The sequence below is a fragment of the Giraffa tippelskirchi genome, chromosome 5 (genome assembly GCF_054371585.1).
Source record: "Giraffa tippelskirchi isolate mGirTip1 chromosome 5, T2T-mGirTip1v1.2.pri, whole genome shotgun sequence".
NCBI lineage: Eukaryota > Metazoa > Chordata > Mammalia > Artiodactyla > Giraffidae > Giraffa > Giraffa tippelskirchi.
Genome location: NC_137279.1, coordinates 145,046,745 through 145,065,916, shown reverse-complemented (window position 1 = coordinate 145,065,916; position 19,172 = coordinate 145,046,745). Strand labels below are relative to the sequence as shown.

Here is a 19,172-nt window from a genome sequence, read left to right as displayed (position 1 = left end):
GACATCACAATACATGGAGATCTGTCATCAGTACAGGTCAGAAATTTGGGATATTACATGTAACTGATGACTTTTGAGAAAGACATATTGGACAGAAATGGCATGTGGGAGAGATAAGATATGATATTTTTAACTTCCTAAGAATTCACTTCAAGCTAATAGTATGTTTATCAAGTGCTAAAACCCACAGTCTACACATGAGACAAAATAGTATTAATGATCAGATTGATTATTCTTTTTAGGCTATAATATAACAGACAGTGATAGAATGAAAAAGTTCAGTACTGTTGTTCTCATGTTCTACATGAGAACTGCATATTCTCACTTAATCTTCATGGAATATTTTCCCTATTTTCTAATTGAGGAAACTAAGGCTAAAATAGGTCAAGAGATCTGCCAATAGGTACTGTATTCTCAGAGAGAAAAGATGTCATACAATATTAAACAAAATTTGGAAACTTTGTTTTAGAATTATAAGTTTTATAGAGATCATTCCTCTCTATATTATGTAGAATATATACAGTGGGGGGCATTAAAAGTACTTCAGGCTTATTTTGGCATCCTTGTCTCAGTAAAGCAGAAATATGTTAAGATTGTTTTGTCATTATTTAGTAGTTAAAGCTTCAGCCACATTTCTGTTAAATTTAACAACCTGGGGTATATTTATTAACAATTTTAAGGGTACTTAAGTGTTTTCTTTTTCTTTTGCATAGTTTTTTTACATAACATGAATGATGTCTCTTTAGTGAAGGAAATTAGAACTTTAGGCTTACTATTATAATATACTTCCACTAATATTGTATTTTGTAAAATCCAAACTCTCTTTATCATAAAAACCTAATAACTAATATCATCGTTCTAAAAACCAAGTTTTGTTGTTTTCCTCTACTTTCTTTTTCTTCTTTTTCCTACTTCAAAAAATACATTTTTAACTGAACTATTTTGATTTCTTAGTAATACTACACATAAAATTGTATTAACTAAAAATTAAAACATTATACAGCCAGTGAAAGTCTCTCAAGATACTCATATTAGCAGTTTCATATGGAGCTGTTTAAATACTTTTATGCTTATGTCTATAAATAGATGTATTATTATATACTTTGTTCTTTTTATGTGGGAAATATTATGTATAACTGGTTCTATGAGCTGATTTTTATTTATATAACAATATATCTCAGGTACCTTTTAGGACCATATATAATAATTAACTTTTATGTTCTTCTTACTGTGTATTAGGTACTATTTTAAATACTATCTGTATTAACTCCTTTAATCCTTCCAATAACTGCATTTCACAGATAAGGAAGCTGAGATGTAGTGCTTAAGTGACTTACCCATGATGTAATGTCTAGTAGGTAGTAAATCTGGAATTTGAACCCAGGCAGGATGGGAAGGAGCTTCCCTGGTGACTCAGATGGTAAAGAATCTGCCTGCAATGCAGGAGACATGGATTCGATCCCTGGGTCAGGAAGATCCCCTGAAGAAGGGAATAGCTACCTATTCCAGTATTCTTACCTGGAAAATCCCTAGGACAAAGGAGCCTGGCAGGTTAGAGTCCATGGGGTGGGAAAGAGTCGGACATGACTGAGCCACTAATAATTTTTCGCTTTCAGGATGGGAACAGAGGTTTCACTTCTTTTCTCTCCTGTTTCTCCAGAAAAGAGAACTTCCTTTCCATTTTCATGGCTGATTCATGAAAAGAAGTCAAGAAACAAGAGCTTTGCATTTATATCTCAAAAAATATCAATAAACAGCTGGTAGATTAATTCTGCTTGGTAAAAAAGTGTTATTATTAAAGGAGTAATGGGTCAGGAGGATCCCCTGGAGAAGGGAATGGCTACCCACTCCAGTATTCTTGCCTGGAGAATTCCATGGACAGAGGAGCCTGGCGAGCTAAGTCTACGGGGTCACAAGAGTTGGGCACAACCTAGTGACTAAGGAAGGAACAGTGTATGCCTCTGCGTGTATAGAGTTTGAGTGATTTTTTCCTTTATATTTTTGTTTATGGTTTGAATGTCTGATTAGGTTTTTTATAATGAAAAAGTAGTAAAATCATTTTCATTTTGAATATAATAAACAGATATATTAAGTCAAAATTGATGCTGCATTAGCTTAAAAAATGTTTAATTGTAGCCACTATTAATGATAAACTTCAAAAACATGTTCAGTGCACTGTGAGCTGATTAATAGTAATATTAATAAATAGTATTTATTGAGTTCTTATGTACTTAGGCTATACAAGTGGTTTACATGTATTTTTCCATTTAATTTTCCTAGTTCTCTATTATTTAATCTCTATTTTATGGTAGAGGAACTTTGATTTAGATTGGTTAAGCTAGTTGCCAGAGTCATGTAGTTACTGAGTAGCAGTGATTTGAACCAAAAATGAGTCCACAGTCCATATCCTTTGTCTCTGTGCTCAGCTGCCTTCAGACTTGAGTATAACATCTGTGCCAGAGTATAGCTTATACGTTCTCATTTTCATGGAAAATCCCTCAATAGAATCGTTAGAAGTCAATGGCACTGAAAATATGTTCAGCAGCTTTTATAAATGTCCCGATTTAAAGAAAAATGTTCCATATGTTATGCACTAATGATTGAAAAATTGTGAGTTTCAAATAAATATCTTACTGTTTTTCATAGTACCCTAGACTTAGATTGCAAGTTGACCTCTGTGTTGTGAGTAGGCCAAAAGCTCATAGGTCTCAAAGGCTGTCTAAAACTCCTACTCTGTTTTTCCTTATGGTTTGTACATTTCAGGGCTAGATATTATCTAGAAGGCTTGGACTTGAAACTGTTATCACTGATTAATCCTTTAAGTAAACTCATTTTTATGAGATGCCAAGCCTTTAATCTGGCTGGGCTCGAGGCAGCTATATTTTGTAACCTGGGGAGCTTATCTAGAAAATCTTAGAACTACAGATTAAGAATTGGCAAAGTACTGAGAATGTAACACAATACTGGATAACCGAGAGGTGACTAAGGCGAGGTGCCAAGGACAGACTTAGCCAGCTAAACAGTTTCACCAGAAATAAGTTCTACAGGTAAGTCATAGGTGCCCCCTGCAGTGGAAGGGCATGAACCCAGGTCTTCTGCTTCGTAGGCAGAGTCTTCACTGTCTGAGCCCCAAACCAGGGATCAAGGCAGTGTGCTACCACCAGATTCTTATCTGTCATTCTTCTGTTTAACTATGCAAGGCTCTTCAGATGAACATATCTACCTAATTAACATATTTAATAGTACATTAAAATCAAAAGTACACTAAACTCCAGCCTTTACATTTTTGGGTGGAAATTACATGAGGTTTTATTCCTAAGAATATAAGTAAGGTTCTTAACTTCCCCTTCTGCAACGGAATGTCACTTCTGCCACTTCTGTGTCTTTTTAAGTTTGTTTGTTTTCCTAGAATTTATTTATCTTATTGACTATGCCAAAGCCTTTGACTGTGTGGATCACAATAAACTGTGGAAAATTCTGAAAGAGATGGGAATACCAGACCACCTGACCTGCCTCTTGAGAAACCTGTATGCAGGTCAGGAAGCAACAGTTAGAACTGGACATGGAACAACAGACTGCTTCTAAATAGGAAAAGGAGCAGTCAAGACTGTATATGGTCACCCTGCTTATTTAACTTATATTCAGAGTACATCATGAGAAATGCTGGGCTGGAAGAAGCACAAGCTGGAATCAAGCTTGCCGGGAGTAATATCAATAACCTCAGATATGCAGATGACACCACCCTTATGGCAGAAAGTGAAGAAGAACTAAAGAGCCTCTTGATGAAAGTGAAAGAGGAGAGTGAAAAAGTTGGCTTAAAGCTCAACGTTCAGAAAACTAAGATCATGGCTTCTGGTCCCATCACTTCATGGGAAATAGATGGGGAAACAGTGGAAACAGTGTCAGACTTTATTTTTTTGGGCTCCAAAATCACTGCTGATGGTCGTGCAGCCATGAAATTAAAAGACGCTTACTCCTTGGAAGGAAGGTTATGGCCAACCTAGATAGCATATTTAAAAACAGAGACATTACTTTGCCAACAAAAGTCCATCTAGTCAAGGCTATGGTTTTTCCAGTGGTCATGCATGGATGTGAGAGTTGGACGGTGAAGAAAGCTGAGCACTGAAGAATTGATGCTTTTGAACTGTGGTGTTGGAGAAGACTCTTGAGAGTCCCTTGGACTGCAAGGAGATCCAACCAATCCCTCCTAAAGGCGATCATTCCTGGGTGTTCATTGGAAGGACTGATGTTGAAGCTGAAACTCCAGTACTTTGGCCACCTGATGCAAAGAGTTGACTCATTTGAAAAGACCCTGATGCTGGGAAAGATTGAGGGCAGGAGGAGAAGGGGATGACAGAGGATGAGACGGTTGGATGGTTGGATGTCCACCGACTCAATGCACATGGGTTTGGGTGGACTCCGGGAGCTGGTGATGGACAGGGAGGCCTGGCATGCTGCAGTTCATGGGGTTGCAAAGAGTCGGACATGACTGAGCAACTGAACTGAACTGAGCTGAAATGATTTATCTTATAACTCTGAATGTTTGTACTTATTTATCTTATAACTGAAAGTTTGTACCTTTTGACTGCCTTCATCCAATTGCTTCTTCTCATGCCTGCTCCCTGTAGCAACCAGAAAGCTGATCTTTTTTTCTAGTTTGTTTTTGAAGTATAATTGACCCACAACACTATGCTATCTCATGTTACACAAAATAGTGATTCAGTATTTCAATATGTTTCAAAATGATCACCACAATAAATCTAGTTTTGATCTCTTACCATAGACACATACAACACAATTGTTGATTATATTCTCCATACTGTATATTTCATACCCATGACTCATTTATTTTGCAAGTGGAAGTTTGTACCTCTTAATCTCCCTTTCCTATTTCTTTCCTTCTCCCCTGCTGGCAACAACCTGTTTGTTCTGTATCTGTAACTCTTTCTGTTTTGTTATGTTTGTTCATTTGTTTTGTCTTTTTGGAATCCACATGTAAGTGAAATCATACAATATGTCTTTTTCTTCCTGACTTATTTCACTTAGCCTAATACCCTCTAGGTTCATCCACACTGTGGCAAATGGAAACATTTCATTCTTTTTATGACTGAATGATATTCCATCATGTGTATAATGTATAGTATGTGTGTGTATGAGTGCTCAGTCATGTCCAACTCTTTGTGATTCCAAGGACTATAGCCCACCTGAGTCCTCTGTCCATGGAATTCTCCAGGGAAAGAATGCTGGAGTAGTTAGCCTTTCCCTTCTCCAGGGGATATTCCTGACCCAGGGATCGAACCAGGCAGATTCTTTACTGTCTGAGTCACCAGGGAAGCCCATTAGATATATATATATTAAGATAGTAACTCTTTTCTTTATTTTTGGCTGTGCTATTTCTTCATTTTATTTTGTTATATATATATATTATATTTTTTTATTTTGATATATATTATATAATACATATATTAAGATAGTAAGTTTTGTTTTATTTATTTTTTTGGCTGTGCTATGTCTTCATTGTTTCATGCTGCACTGGGTAGGGGCTACTTTCTAGTTGCAGTGTGCGGGCTTCTCATCCTGGTGGCTTTTCTTGTTGTGGAGCACAGACTCTAGGGCAAGTGGGCTTCCGTAGTTGTGGTACTCAGGCTCAGTAGTTGTGGTGCATGGGCTTAATTGCCCTGTGGCATGTGGGATTTTCCTAAACCAGGGATTGAACCCATGTCCCCTGCATTGGCAGGTAGGTTCTTAACCACTGGACCACCAGGGAAGTCCAGAATTGGCATTTGATAAGGGATTGCATTGAAGCAGTAGATTGCTTCTATTGGTATGGACATTTTAACAATATCAGGTCTTCCAATTCATGACCATAAGATGTCTTTCCATTTATTTGTGTCATTTTAAATTTCTTTCAGCAGCATTTTATAGTTTTCAATGTACAAGTCTTTCTCCTTCTTGAGTAAATTAATTCCTAAGTATTTTATTCTTTTTAATGATATATTTAAATGCAATTGTTTTCTTAATTTCCTTTTCAGATTTTTTACTGTTAATATATGAAAATACTATTGATTTTTGTATATTGATTTTGTATCCATCAGCTTTACTGACTATTATTTCTAACTTTTTTTTTATGGAATCTTTTAGGGTTTTCTATATATAAGATTATGTTATCTGTAAGCAGAGATAGTTTTACTTCTTCCTTTATAATTGTGATGCCTTTTCTTTTCCTTTCCTAATTGCTCTAGCTAGGACTATACAACACTATGTTGAATAGTAGTTGTAAAGAAGCATTCTTGCCTTGTTCCTGATTTTAGAGGAAAAGCTTTCAGTTTTGTACCATTGACTATGATCTTAACTATGGGTTTGTCATATAGAACCTTATGATGTTGAATTAATTTTTTAATTTCCAGTTTGTTGAATGTTTTTTTAATGAAAGGTGTTAAATTTTGTCAAATATGACCCTGTGATTTTTTTACTTTGTTTTATTTATGTGGTGAATCATATATATTTTTTTTAGTGTTGAAGCATCCTTCCATCCCAGGGATAAGTCCCACTTGGTCATGGTGTATAATCCTTTCAATGTGCTGTGGACTCAGTTTGATAGTATTTTGTTGAGGATTTTTACATCTACATTCATCAGAGGTACTGGCCTGTAGTCTTATTTCTTGTCTTTGTTTGGCTTTGGTGTCAGGGTAATGTAGACCTCATAGAATGAGATTGGAAGTGTGCCTTCTGAGACAGACCAGACAGAAACCATCCTTTGGGCAGCCCCTGAAAAGTCAGAATGCTGGACACAGCCTCCAACTTTTCCTCTCCCCTGGAAAAGCTGGGGGTTGGGAATTTCCTCCTGATCTTGCTGTACCTGGGGCAGAGGGGCTCTGGAGAGTGGGTGCCATGAATTTCTTACTGGATTTGATACAACTGTTTTCAAGCTTTCCTGTGGTGCAGGAGCCTCTTAACTGTTTTTTTGTTTTCTGGTAAAAAGAATTGATCCATGTATTGTTAATTCTGTGTCAGTGTGGGAAGGAAAGTCTTGAAGCTTCCTATTCTATCATCTTGCTCAAGTCACCCCCTACTCCTGTGATTTACATCAAGCATTTATCCTAATAAATTAGCATTTTAGAGAATTCAAACATGAGATTATCAGGATCTAGCATTTAACCAGTTGCCAGTTGAGAGCTGATGTTTAAAAGAGAAAAATCTAAAGGACAAATTAATGATCCATTCTCTAGGTTATGCTAATGTTATTTCTACAGTCTTAGATTATTAGGAATTAAAGTTTCCAGATCTTTTGTTAAGCCACTGTCATGTGGCTCCTTTTGATAATGGATACTAAGTAGCATAATGAGCATAATGCTTAAAAAACATTATGCTTTTTTTTAATTGGGATATAATTCATATGTCATAATTGTCTTTTAAAATATAATGAACAATGTTTTTGGCTAGAGTTTTGTAAAACCCCCAGACTTTTCAGTGGATATTTCTTATATTATCCTTTTCCCTTCAATTCTCTAAAAAGAAAAGGATATGATCAGTTCAGTTCAGTTCAGTCACTCAGTTGTGTCCGACTCTTTGCAACCCCATGAATAGCAGCACGCCAGGCCTCCCTGTCCATCACCAACTCCCGGAGTTTACCCAAACCCATGTCCATCGAGTCAGTGATGCCATCCAACCATCTCATCCTCTGTCGTCCCCTTCTTCTCCTGCCCCCAATCCTTCCCAGCACTAGGGTCTTTTCCAATGAGTCGACTCTTCACATGAGGTTGCCAAAGTATTGGAGTTTCAGCTTCAACATCAGTCCTTCCAATGAACACCTAGGACTGATCTCCTTTAGGATGGACTGGTTGGATCTCCTTGCAGTCCAAGGGACTCTCAAGAGTCTTCTCCAACACCACAGTTCAAAAGCATCAATTCTTTGGCGCTCAGCTTTCTTCACCGTCCAACTCTCACATCCATACATGACCACTGGAAAAACCATAGCCTTGACTAGACGGACTTTTGTTGGCAAAGTAATGTCTCTGCTTTTAAATATGCTGTCTAGGTTGGCCATAACCTTCCTTCCAAGGAGTAAGCGTCTTTTAATTTCATGGCTGCAACGACCATCAGCAGTGATTTTGGAGCCCAAAAAAATAAAGTCTGACACTGTTTCCACTGTTTCCCCATCTATTTCCCATGAAGTGATGGGACCAGAAGCCATGATCTTAGTTTTCTGAATGCTGAGCTTTAAACCAACTCTTTCTCTCTCCTCTTTCACTTTCATCAAGAGGCTCTTTAGTTCTTCTTCACTTTCTGCCATAAGGGTGGTGTCATCTGCATATCTGAGGTTATTGATATTTCTCCCGGCAATCTTGATTCCAGCTTGTGCTTCTTCCAGCCCAGCATTTCTAATGATGTACTCTTCATGTAAGTTAAATAAGCAGGGTCACAATATACAGCCTTGACGTACTCCTTTTCCTATTTGGAACCAGTCTGTTGTTCCATGTCCACTTCTAACTGTTGCTTCCTGACCTGCATACAGGTTTCTCAAGAGACAGGTCAGATGGTCTGGTATTCCCATCTCTTTCAGAATTTTCCACAGTTTATTGTGATCTACACAGTCAAAGGCTTTGGCATAGTCAATAAAGCAGAAATAGATGTTTTTCTGGAACTCTCTTGCTTTTTCGATGATCTAGCGGATATTGGCAATATGATCTCTGGTTCCTCTGCCTTTTCTAAAACCAGCTTGAACATCTGGAAGTTCACAGTTCACGTATTGCTGAAGCCTGGCTTGGAGAATTTTGAGCATTACTTTACTAGTGTGTGAGATGAGTGCAATTGTGCAATAGTTTGAGCATTCTTTGGCATTGCCTTTCTTTGGGATTGGGATGAAAACTTACCTTTTCCAGTCCCATGGCTACTGGTGAGTTTTCCAAATTTGCTGGCATATCGAGTGCAGCACTTTCACAGCATCATCTTTCAGGATTTGAAATAGCTCAACTGTAATTCCATCACCTCCACTAGCTTTGTTGGTAGTGATGCTTTCTAAGGCCCACTTGACTTCACTAAAAATATCTTTCTCTTATTACACAAACAACAATTTGGTTGTGTATTACATAATCTTTCCAAGTTTGATGAATGCTGAACAAGTTGTCCTATGACATTACTCCTGCAGAAATATTTTAGATCAAGTTTTTATGGATTTTTGTATTTTAGTTTTCTAAACAAACAGTTGTAGGATTTCTTCTTTATCCCCAAAATTTTAAAGTATCATTGAATTATGTCTAGCTGGTTCTTTTTTTTTTTTTTTCTATTTTGCCTAATATCTGGTAAGCTCTTTAGATCTGAAGGAACGCATCAATTAAAAAAAATTCTTCTGTTATTACTTCTCTGGGAATGTGTTTGTTGTCTGTTAATGAAGTCTTTATTATATATCTCACTTTTTCCCCTACAATTTTCCTTTAGCTCTAGATTTTAAGAATCTTCAGTGTGCCCTTCACTTCTTTTTTGTTGTTGTTGAAATCAATACTTATTGAGTGCCAACTATTCCTCAGTGTACTAGGCTTTAGAAATAGAATGAGTAAAATAGATATGATGCCTCTTTCCTAGATCTTCACTCTGGGAAGCGGAAGTGTAGAGATGCACAGAGATAGTTCTTCTTTTGCATCTTAAAGGTGCCATGCCCTTTGGAGACATGAAAGTAGAATTGGGTCTGATTATTTTACAGTTCTTCTGCTCATTCATTTGTTCTGCCCAGGAACCCATTCACATTTTGATTTATGGAAATTCTTCCTGGGTTTCAGCAAACCATAAAGCATCACTGTCTTCATTGTTACTTCATGAAAAATTGGTTTGGGGCAAATCAGTTACTTCTAGCTAACTTTAAACTTTATACCTAAACTTTCTCTTACTCCAAAATAATGAGACTTTCCCATATTTTAGTTCTATTACCCAGTATTCTTTCTTAGTTGATTTGATAATTGATATTTTCATCTCAATAACAAAAATGAGAACAACTATGATTTGCTATGGCACATCAATTAGTCTTTATACCTGGAATTCAGTCACGATCTGAGAGGCTAAATCAAAAGACAGATTTATGAGATAAATGAGAAATTTAAATATTTGCAGATCTATGACTAATACTCTGAGAATTGCTTATAAAGCCTGTATATTATTTAGACTTCTTGCTTTCTCTTTTTCTGTTTCTCCAGGGCACGTTTAGAAATTCATTGACTATATAGCAGAGAGCATAAAGTAAAATCAATATTTTTGGAGTCTTTCTTAAAGCTAATTTTGTTTTAAAAATAAAATACTTGGTCAAAAAATATAACGAAATGAAAAGTTTTTTTGTGGAATATCACTGCATTTTGTCAATTCTTGTCATTTCAGCACATAAATGAGAATTGCTCATATATATTTCTAAAAATTATAAACAAGTAGAGCTTTCTTTCTCTTTCAGAACAAGCAATTGAGAAAATAAAAATGCAAGTCAGTACTTAGTAAACAAGCATATCTACAGTTCTAATCAGTCCCCTAATAAAACGAGGGAAGAATTAGAATTTTGTAAATTGTAGTGGGCTTTTTTCCCCCCTCTCTCTATGTTGGAGTAAGTCTCGTGTGCTGTGGATAAGTGTTCACGTACCAGTGACCATTCTCTCAGTATTGAAGAGAATATCAACTGTGAAGGGAGATAAAGAGACAATAATGGACCTAAACCACAGGGGTTTTAGGCTGTGGATTATTGTCCATCTTTGTTCTTGTTCCAGCATTTCATCCTATTTGTATTTCTCTGGGAGGCAGCATATGCTTTTATATTTAGGAGGGACAAGATAGAATCCTCTGTGCTTTCTACTGTGGTTTTTCAGTTGTGGTTTTAATTGTTGAATTGGTAGGGAAAAAGAAGACTTTTAATTTAATTCTAAAGGATTGAAAAGACAATGAGCAATACATGGATGCAAAAAGATTGGGGCTGGAGATGCTTCCCACTGAGGGAAGAACTAGTCAGTCCTCATACATCCAGCAAATTAATAAACTTCGTTGGTAAGAGATATCCAAGAAACAGCCTTTCCTTACTCCCTGTAGGGTTAGTTATTTTTTGTTTTCTCATATAATAAGCATGATATCTGTAAAATGAATATTATCCACATAATTTCTAGGTTCTTCTCAAGCTTGTCTCCAAATCATCTGATGCCTAGTCCACACACAGATTTCCCCAAGTCCAAGTTGTAAACTATGTTCTCAGAGCTTTTTCTAAAATATGAGTCCATCAGAAATTTATACCTTGCATTTACTTTTTTGTTTTTTTTTGACTTTGGAGCAGTTCCCAAACTCTCTTCTTTCATGTTATTTCCATGATAATTATAGACTATCCTGCATTCTGTGTTTGTGTAATTGCTTGCTCCTACTGAGATTTAACTTCCTTATCTGTTAATATTTTCTATAATCTAACTTCATTATATTCAGTAAACCATTTTTGACAAGATTTTTTCTTAAGTGATACTAAAGTATGTTTTCCATCATAACAGAAGGAACCTTATTATCAGATTGTCCCATCATTATTGATGTAAAATTTGATTCTCGATTATGATGGTATTATAAGATCACTCCATTTTTTTCCTCTCTAGCTCTTAAATTTTATATTCAATGTCTTTACTAGGACTTTTTATTACTATACTGTTGGATTTCCTAAATGTACACGCACCCTATCCATAGTTGTCAAATAGATTTTCTAATCACTTTCAATATCTCCTTGGATCAAGTACTCCCAGTTTCATTATAGTATCTAAAGTCCTTAACCTGATGGTCCCCAAACACCTTTTATTTTGCTGTCTCCCAATAAGCCCCCTTCTGCTCCAACCAAATTTATTTGGTTTTTCTTCTGTACATGGTCCTGTCATTCCCATCCTTTCCTTCAGTATCCTATTGCCTTACTCTGGAATCCTCTTTATGATTTGCCCCCAGCTTATGTTTATCACCCTTTATGGTTTACCCCATGTCACTATAATCATTCTCTTATTCAGCTTTTCTTAGTGATCACATATTAAATTTATGCGTATACTTTTGAAATCTTCGGTATAATTGTTTTCAACTGAAAGTAATGGTTTTCCAGTACAGGTATTATGTTGATTTAAAGTTATAGTCATTGAAAAAGTTGAAAAAAGTTTATATCATGTGATAAGCTTGTTTAAAGAATAATATTTTTCTTTTTATGCTTACAGCCATCATCTATTAGATGAGACAATGAGTCAGCATAAAAATGGCGATTGAAAATACTGCTCATTATAAAGTCAAGGAAGCTACCCTGTGAAACTGGGCTATCATTCAACAGTGTTGTTGAGTTTTCCTGTCTAATTTCAGGTAAGGTATGATTTTTATGTGTCCTATATTTCTGAAATCAGGCAGTTTGTTCCAGATGGAGTTTTTATGGCTTGCTAGGAAATACTGCCTTGCTTGCTGATCATTCATTCACTGAGTAACTGATTTGACTTTCCCATGTACTTAACTCAGTGTTTCATTGTGACGTAGTGAGATGTAGCTGGATTTGGAGTCAAAAGACCTGAGTTTAAGTATTGGTTCTCCTACTTCCTCTGTGATTTTGAACAAACCTTTTAACTCCTTTGAACTTTAATTATCTTATCTGCAAATGAACAAAAATCCTATTATGCCTACTTCATAGGGTTGTTGCAAAAGGTAAATTACGTAATGTGAAAAATTCCTGATGACTTCTGAAGCAGCATCCAATTGTGATGGATTATTATTTATATTTTTCAACTTATTAAGATATGAATAGCCTCTTGTAGGGAAAAAGGTCTTCTGTCTCAAAACTGTGTAATATTTTTCTTTTTGTTTTAGTAGAAAAGAAAGATGTATTTTTAAAAGCATTAGAATTGGAAAGGAAGAGGAAAAGTCTTTTCTTTGGATTTCTTTCTAGCCATATGTTTCAAATGATTTCTCTGTTATGTCCATTCCTTCTACAATATGGTATTGTGTCTTTCTGTAAATGTTCAGTAATACCTTGCTAATTTGTTTTTACATTGATCCTGGCTTCAAGGATATCTTTACCTGGTTGAACAAACCTCTCTATCCTTACATTCTTTTTTCTTTTTGATATTTTTGCTGTTAAGCTCAATTGATCAGTCATTCATGGACTAGTATTTATGGCATACCTGCTATGGAAAAGACATTCTTCTGTTAGTAACTTAAAGATTTAAATGTACAATACCTCTCCTGGTTTTCATTCTTTTGGATAATAAACATTTTTATCTACTATATAATTAGCTACTATAGTCAAGGTATTTTATGGTCATATATTAATGATTCCCATTGTCAAGATGTCTTCATATTATACTGGGAGACACACAGAGAAACAGTCTCATCAATAAAATTGTGGGTATGGAGAGGAGAGATGAAGAATTTACAGAGAAGGGGTTATTTATGATGTTGTCTCAAATGAAGGGAGACTATTTATTGTACTGTGTGGTACTTTCAGTTACAGTGGAACCTGACTTTTATTCAGAGAGCATTAGAAACAGTTCTGTGGCACTGCTTGGGATAGAGATTTGTCATCTATTTCTGTGTAACAAATTACCTCAATATGTAGTAGATGTCACGCTTTATCTCTTCTGCTATGTTCTGTTATTAGAAGAGGGTAGCTAAGTCCAACCCACAGAGAAAGGGAGGGGAATTGGGCTGTATGTTTCTTTTTTTAATTTAAATTTTGTTTTATATTGGAGTATAGCCAATTATATAACAGTCAATCCTAAAGGAAATCAGTTGTGAATATTCATTGGAAGGATGATGCTAAAGCTGAAACTCCAATACTTTGGCCACCTGATGTGAAGAACTGACTCATTTGAAAAGACCCTGATGCTGGGAAAGATTGAAGGCAGGAGGAGAAGGGGATGACAGAGGATCAGATGGTTGGATGGCATCACCGACTTGATGGACATGAGTTTCAGTAAGCTCTGGGAGTTGGTGATGGACAGGGAAGCCTGTTGAGCTTCAGTCCACGAGGTCACAAAGAATTGGACATGACTGAGCGACTGAACGGAACTGTTAGCCAATTAACAATGTTGTGATTGTCTCAGGTACACAGCAAAGTGACCCAGCTCTAAGTTTTGAAGACAGGAGTATGAAAGAATATATAGACCTGTTTTAAAACCACCATAATTTGCTCTCCAGCCAAAAATTATTTACTTTCTTTTCATATGCAAAATATACTTAGTCGCTCCCAAGAATCTCCCCACAGTCTCATCCTTTACATCATTGGCTTAAACTTTAGCATCACATCATCTACATTAGATTCAGGGGTAGGTGAGGCTCCTCTGGTGTAGTTCCTTACATACAGTTCTTCAAATGTAGTTACTGTTGACCTGAAGACGTATGAACCAAGGAGGCAAGTCATCTGACCCACAAGTACTCCCCACAATATGCAGTGGTGGGACAGGCATAACATAAATGCCAATACACTCCCATTCAAAAAGGGTAGAAACAGGAGGCATCCAAGAGCCATAGGTCCATAGAAATTAGTGTAGCAGAGCATTAGTTGGCAGTGCCTTGATTGGGAGTCAGCGCTTGGGAATAAGTCTCTATACCTCTTAACTCTGCACCCTGGTCTCTTGGTTGCACCTTCTGAGTTATCCTTCATTTTTCATGAAAGGTAGCCAAGGCTTATAGTTGAGTAGTCTTGTAAGCCTGCTTACTGCCTGTAGAAGTTTGGAAGCCCAAAGATCTCTTCTCATTTTGTACTATATTATTCCTTTCAGTCCAACTTGGTTGTGTTCCTGCCATGCGGTTCTTTTTAAAACTTGTGGGTCTCCTGACTCTTATTGAGAGTTCATGTCATTAAGCCACACCCATGAATATTTTTGAGGTGTACCCTTCCCTACTCAGGCTTCTGCTGAGACTGCTGAGAGAAGAAACTATAAACTTTTTGGAAGTCTTATTTTCTAACTAAAAGCTTTTCTGAGACACCTTCCTTCATCTTTCTGAGATCTAATCAAAGGACTTTATAGCTACTCCTTCAGTGGTAAAGAATCCTCCTGCCAATGCAGGAGACAAAAGAGACTTGAGTTCAATCCCTGAGTTGGGAAGATCCCCTGGAGAAGGGAATGGCAACCCACTCCAGTATTCTTGCCTGGAGAACCTCATGGACAGAGGAGCCTGGTGGGCTACAGTCTATGGGGCTGCAAGAGTCAGACAAGACTGAGCAACTGAGCACACATCAGCTTCATCTTTACACATTTTTTCTGATAGTGTTCTGGATTTACTGGAGTCTCTGCCTGGAGACATTTCCTAATTTTATCATAGTTTGACATCTGGAGAGGATGGGAATTTTCCAAACCAACAAGTTCTGACTCTTTTATGTAAAATAATCCTTTCTTTAGCTTATTTATCTTCTTTCATTTGATTATAATCAGCCTGAAGAAAACAGGTGACACCATCAGCAGAATTCCTGGAAATCACCTTAACTAGATAAAGCAATTCGTTAGTATATTTTCAACTTTCCATGTAGCTGCAGGTGACATTGACACTAAGCTTTCTGCAACTACATAACGGATTTTCTGTCCTCCAGTTTCCAGGAACATCTTTCTTACTTTCCTTTGAGATCACAGCAGTAGCCTCCTCAAAGGCTATCAAGATTCTGCTAACACTTTCCTTGATGTCCTTTCAACTTCCTCTCACTTCTTGGTTCTAAAGCCTCTCCCATATTTTAGGTTGATATTATAGCATCATACCATTTCCAGTACTAAAATCACCATTAGTTATCTACTGCAGTATAACAATATCCCAGTGTGAAGTAATTTAAAACAAGAGTAAGCATTTATTTATTATTTTCACACTTTCTGTGGGTCAGAAATTCAGGAGGAGGTAATTTTGTCTCAGGGTCTCTTATGAGGTTGCAGTCAAGATGCTGGCCAAAGTTACATTCATGTGAAGGCTTGACTGGGGCTGGGAAATCCATTGGCAAGTTGATACTGGTTGTTGGTGTGAGGCTTCATTTGCTTCCAATGTGAGCCTGTCCATAGGTTGCTTGAGTGTCCTCCTGACATGACGGCTGACCTCCTCCAGAACAAGCAATTCAAGAAAACAAGGTGAAAGTGAAAATGCCTTTTAAGACTCAGGATTGGAAATCACAAACCATCACTTCTGCCACATTCTATTCATTAGAATCAAGTCACTATGTCTTATACAAATTCAAAGGGAAGAGAATTAGGCTCCACCTTTTGAAGGGAGAGTGTCAAAAGAATTTGTAGATATACTTTGAAACCACCACAATCAGAATCCTTCTTTTGACCAAAACTCCTCCCAAAGGATCAAGGGAAAGTATACACACACACATTCATCATACTGCCCTTCCCCCCCCCAACACACACATACAAATGATATAAGGCAAAGCTGGAGTTTGACCCCAAACCTCAGTGTATAACCCCAGGTCTGTGGAGAAGTTTTTAGCTGAAGTTGGATAGGTCTGAATGACATAATACAAAAGCAGGCCAGAAGACTCTTGGGTATGCTGCCACTCCAAGACTAATTAACCCACTCCAGTGAGAGAAAAGCAGAAGGAGCTTCTATGAGAGAAGAAAGAGAAAAACAGGGAGAGCAGAGAGACAAGGCAGATTTCCTCTAGTGCTTAGAGTTGCTTACGTCAAGTTGTTTTAAACATGGTAGTAGCCCCAGAGTTTTTTATGTTTTGTTTTGGAGAAAAAAATCTGGAAAAACGGAAGGAGAAATTATGGAAACAATTAGGGCAGCTGTAATATTCTTTTTTAAACTTTAATTGGTGGATAACTGCTTTACAATGTTGTGTTAGTTTCTCCTGTACAACAGTGTGAAGGCTTCCCAGGAGGCTCAGTGGTAAGGAATCCCCCTGCCAATGCAGAAGCCATGGGTTCAATGCCTGGGTTAGAAAGATCCCCTGGAAGAAGAAAGGGCAATCCACTCCAGCATTCTTGCTGGGATAATCCCATGGACAGAGGAGCCTGGCAGGCTATAGTCTAAGGGGTGCTATAGTCTATGGGGTTGCAGAGAGTCGGACATGACTGACTGCATACGCATGCACGTACAACAACATGAATCAGCTATGTGTGCCTGTGTGCTAAATCACTTCAGTTGTGTCTGACTCTTTGTGACCCAATGGACTGTAGCCTGCCAGGCTCCTCTGTCCATGGGATTCTCCAGTCCAGAATATAGGAGTGAGTCATATATTTATTTATATTCCCATGCCCTCCTTCATGGGAATCAGCTATAAGTACACATATATCCCCTGCCTTTTGAGCCTCTCTCCCACCTGTAGTATCCTTATTACTCCAGACTTGTGAAAGAAATAGAAGGAATGGCTGCACATATTTACCTTGTGATGTTTAATTAGCAAAGTGACTCTACCCAAAAATACAATAGTCAGTTGATTGCCTTCAAAACTGACCGGATCATTTCCCCTTTCAAAGTGTAGCAACCTAGGGGCATAAGATTAGCATTTCTCAAGTTTTTTTTTTTTTTCCTGTTAATCTAATTGATTTAACAAGCATATTAACAGCCAATCTAGAGTGTGGTGGTGGGTCTCTTCCAGGAAAGATTAACGACACATTACATCTGCTGTTTATTCCTTTTGTGGGACTTTGAAAGCAATCTTTACTGCTGCAACAATTGAGATCTAATATAAGGGTGGTTAGCCTCAAGTTTCTTTATGAATGTTGTAATGTCTCTCAAAGTTGCTCCTACAAGTTTCCAAGATGGGTAAAGCCTGGAGATGCAGTTTATCCCATTGCCACCACGTGCACTAGGCTGAAATTTCATTCCTCAGTGAAATTATTCATTCACTCCTGCCGTCTCAAAGATGCTCACCTGCATTACCTAATGAAACAGGGTTGTTAAAATGAGCACCATGTAAAAACATAGCCCCAAACACAGTTACACAGTACAAAAATTCTCCATATTTATTGCCTTCATATTAAACTTAGAAAATCTCTTCTCACAATCAATTATTAATTATTTTGTTGCATAGGGCCAGTTTTGAGGGGGCATTTGCACTGACCCACAGAATAAGCCTAACCCCAGATGTCCACTAGCCCGTGGCAGTGGTCAAGACGAGCCTCAAGTTTGAGATCGTAAGATATAATAAGTGACAGCTCAACCAGCACGTTTAATCAGCGACTTTCCTACTGTGTTACATAGAATGCCAGCTTCCCAGCTGTATCCATTATCATATATAAGCCTCATAACTCTTCATGAAGCAGTTAGGTTGAATTAAAGATAAATAATAAAGTTATCATTTTTACTTACATTTTTACAGCTGAGGTTCACAGAGATTAAGTGATTTTCTAGGAAGCAGTAGATCCAACACTGAATTTACATCTGGTAACTGAAAATTTGGTAATCTTTTTTTTTTTTTGCACCGGGTTGCTTTATATTGTTCTAAGAATCCATCGTGTTCAGAAAACTAAACTAGGTGCAGTATAAATTTTCTTCAGTATTAACCTTTCTTTTATCTTCTACTCTTTCTTAACCTGCCTTCAGTTTTTTTTTTTTACATCCATTAGTGTTTTGACCTCAACGGCTTTTATGACTTTACTTGCCTAGTAATTCCACTGGAATTTTTCACCAGTGATTTTGGCAGTGGTCCAGTTCTGAAGAGCCTCTTATTACCTAGTTCTTCAGAATTCCTCTTGCCAAGTTCCAATTATGGGCAACCTCTCCAGCAGTCTTCCAGTTTTTAGATTTCCTGATGCTGCTCAAAATATATTCAAGACAGGCTAATTTTATCCACTGCAAATTAATATAACCTCTCTTTAGCTGAATATTTTACTGAGTAGTTCTCATTCTTCTACGTCTTTGGTGATTACTTCTTTCCCTTCATCACTGGTGCTTTCTATTATTCCATCTACCAAATAGAAGTATTCCTAAGATTTTACCATGTCTTTGTTTAGAATTCTATACTCTTGGTGATTCTCATCCTTTTCTCAGCCTCCATTTTCATTTCTTTTTGACTATATATTTTTCTCCATATTTCTTCTTAAAAGCTTAACTTATATTTTCACTTCAATAGGTCCAAAATTAAATTTCTCATCTTTTGAAAAACCTTTTCATGTCTTCACTTTCATATCTCCCATGGATGCTTAAGAGTCTATGAATTCTTCTCAATTACATCTCATTAGGACTATGCAGTAGGTTCCCTCCCTTTTCTACATTTCTGCCAC

At 37.1% G+C, this 19,172-nt stretch overlaps 1 long non-coding RNA gene across 1 annotated transcript in view; it reads left to right on the top strand.

Moving 5' to 3' along the window:
* Positions 1-52: 52 nt before the first annotated feature.
* Positions 53-19,172, top strand: part of LOC145506166 (uncharacterized) — a 150,681-nt gene continuing 131,561 nt past the window's right edge. The window contains exons 1-2 of the long non-coding RNA XR_014053587.1: positions 53-403; positions 12,195-12,333. This is a non-coding gene — a long non-coding RNA (uncharacterized LOC145506166). The remainder of the gene's footprint in view (positions 404-12,194; positions 12,334-19,172) is intronic.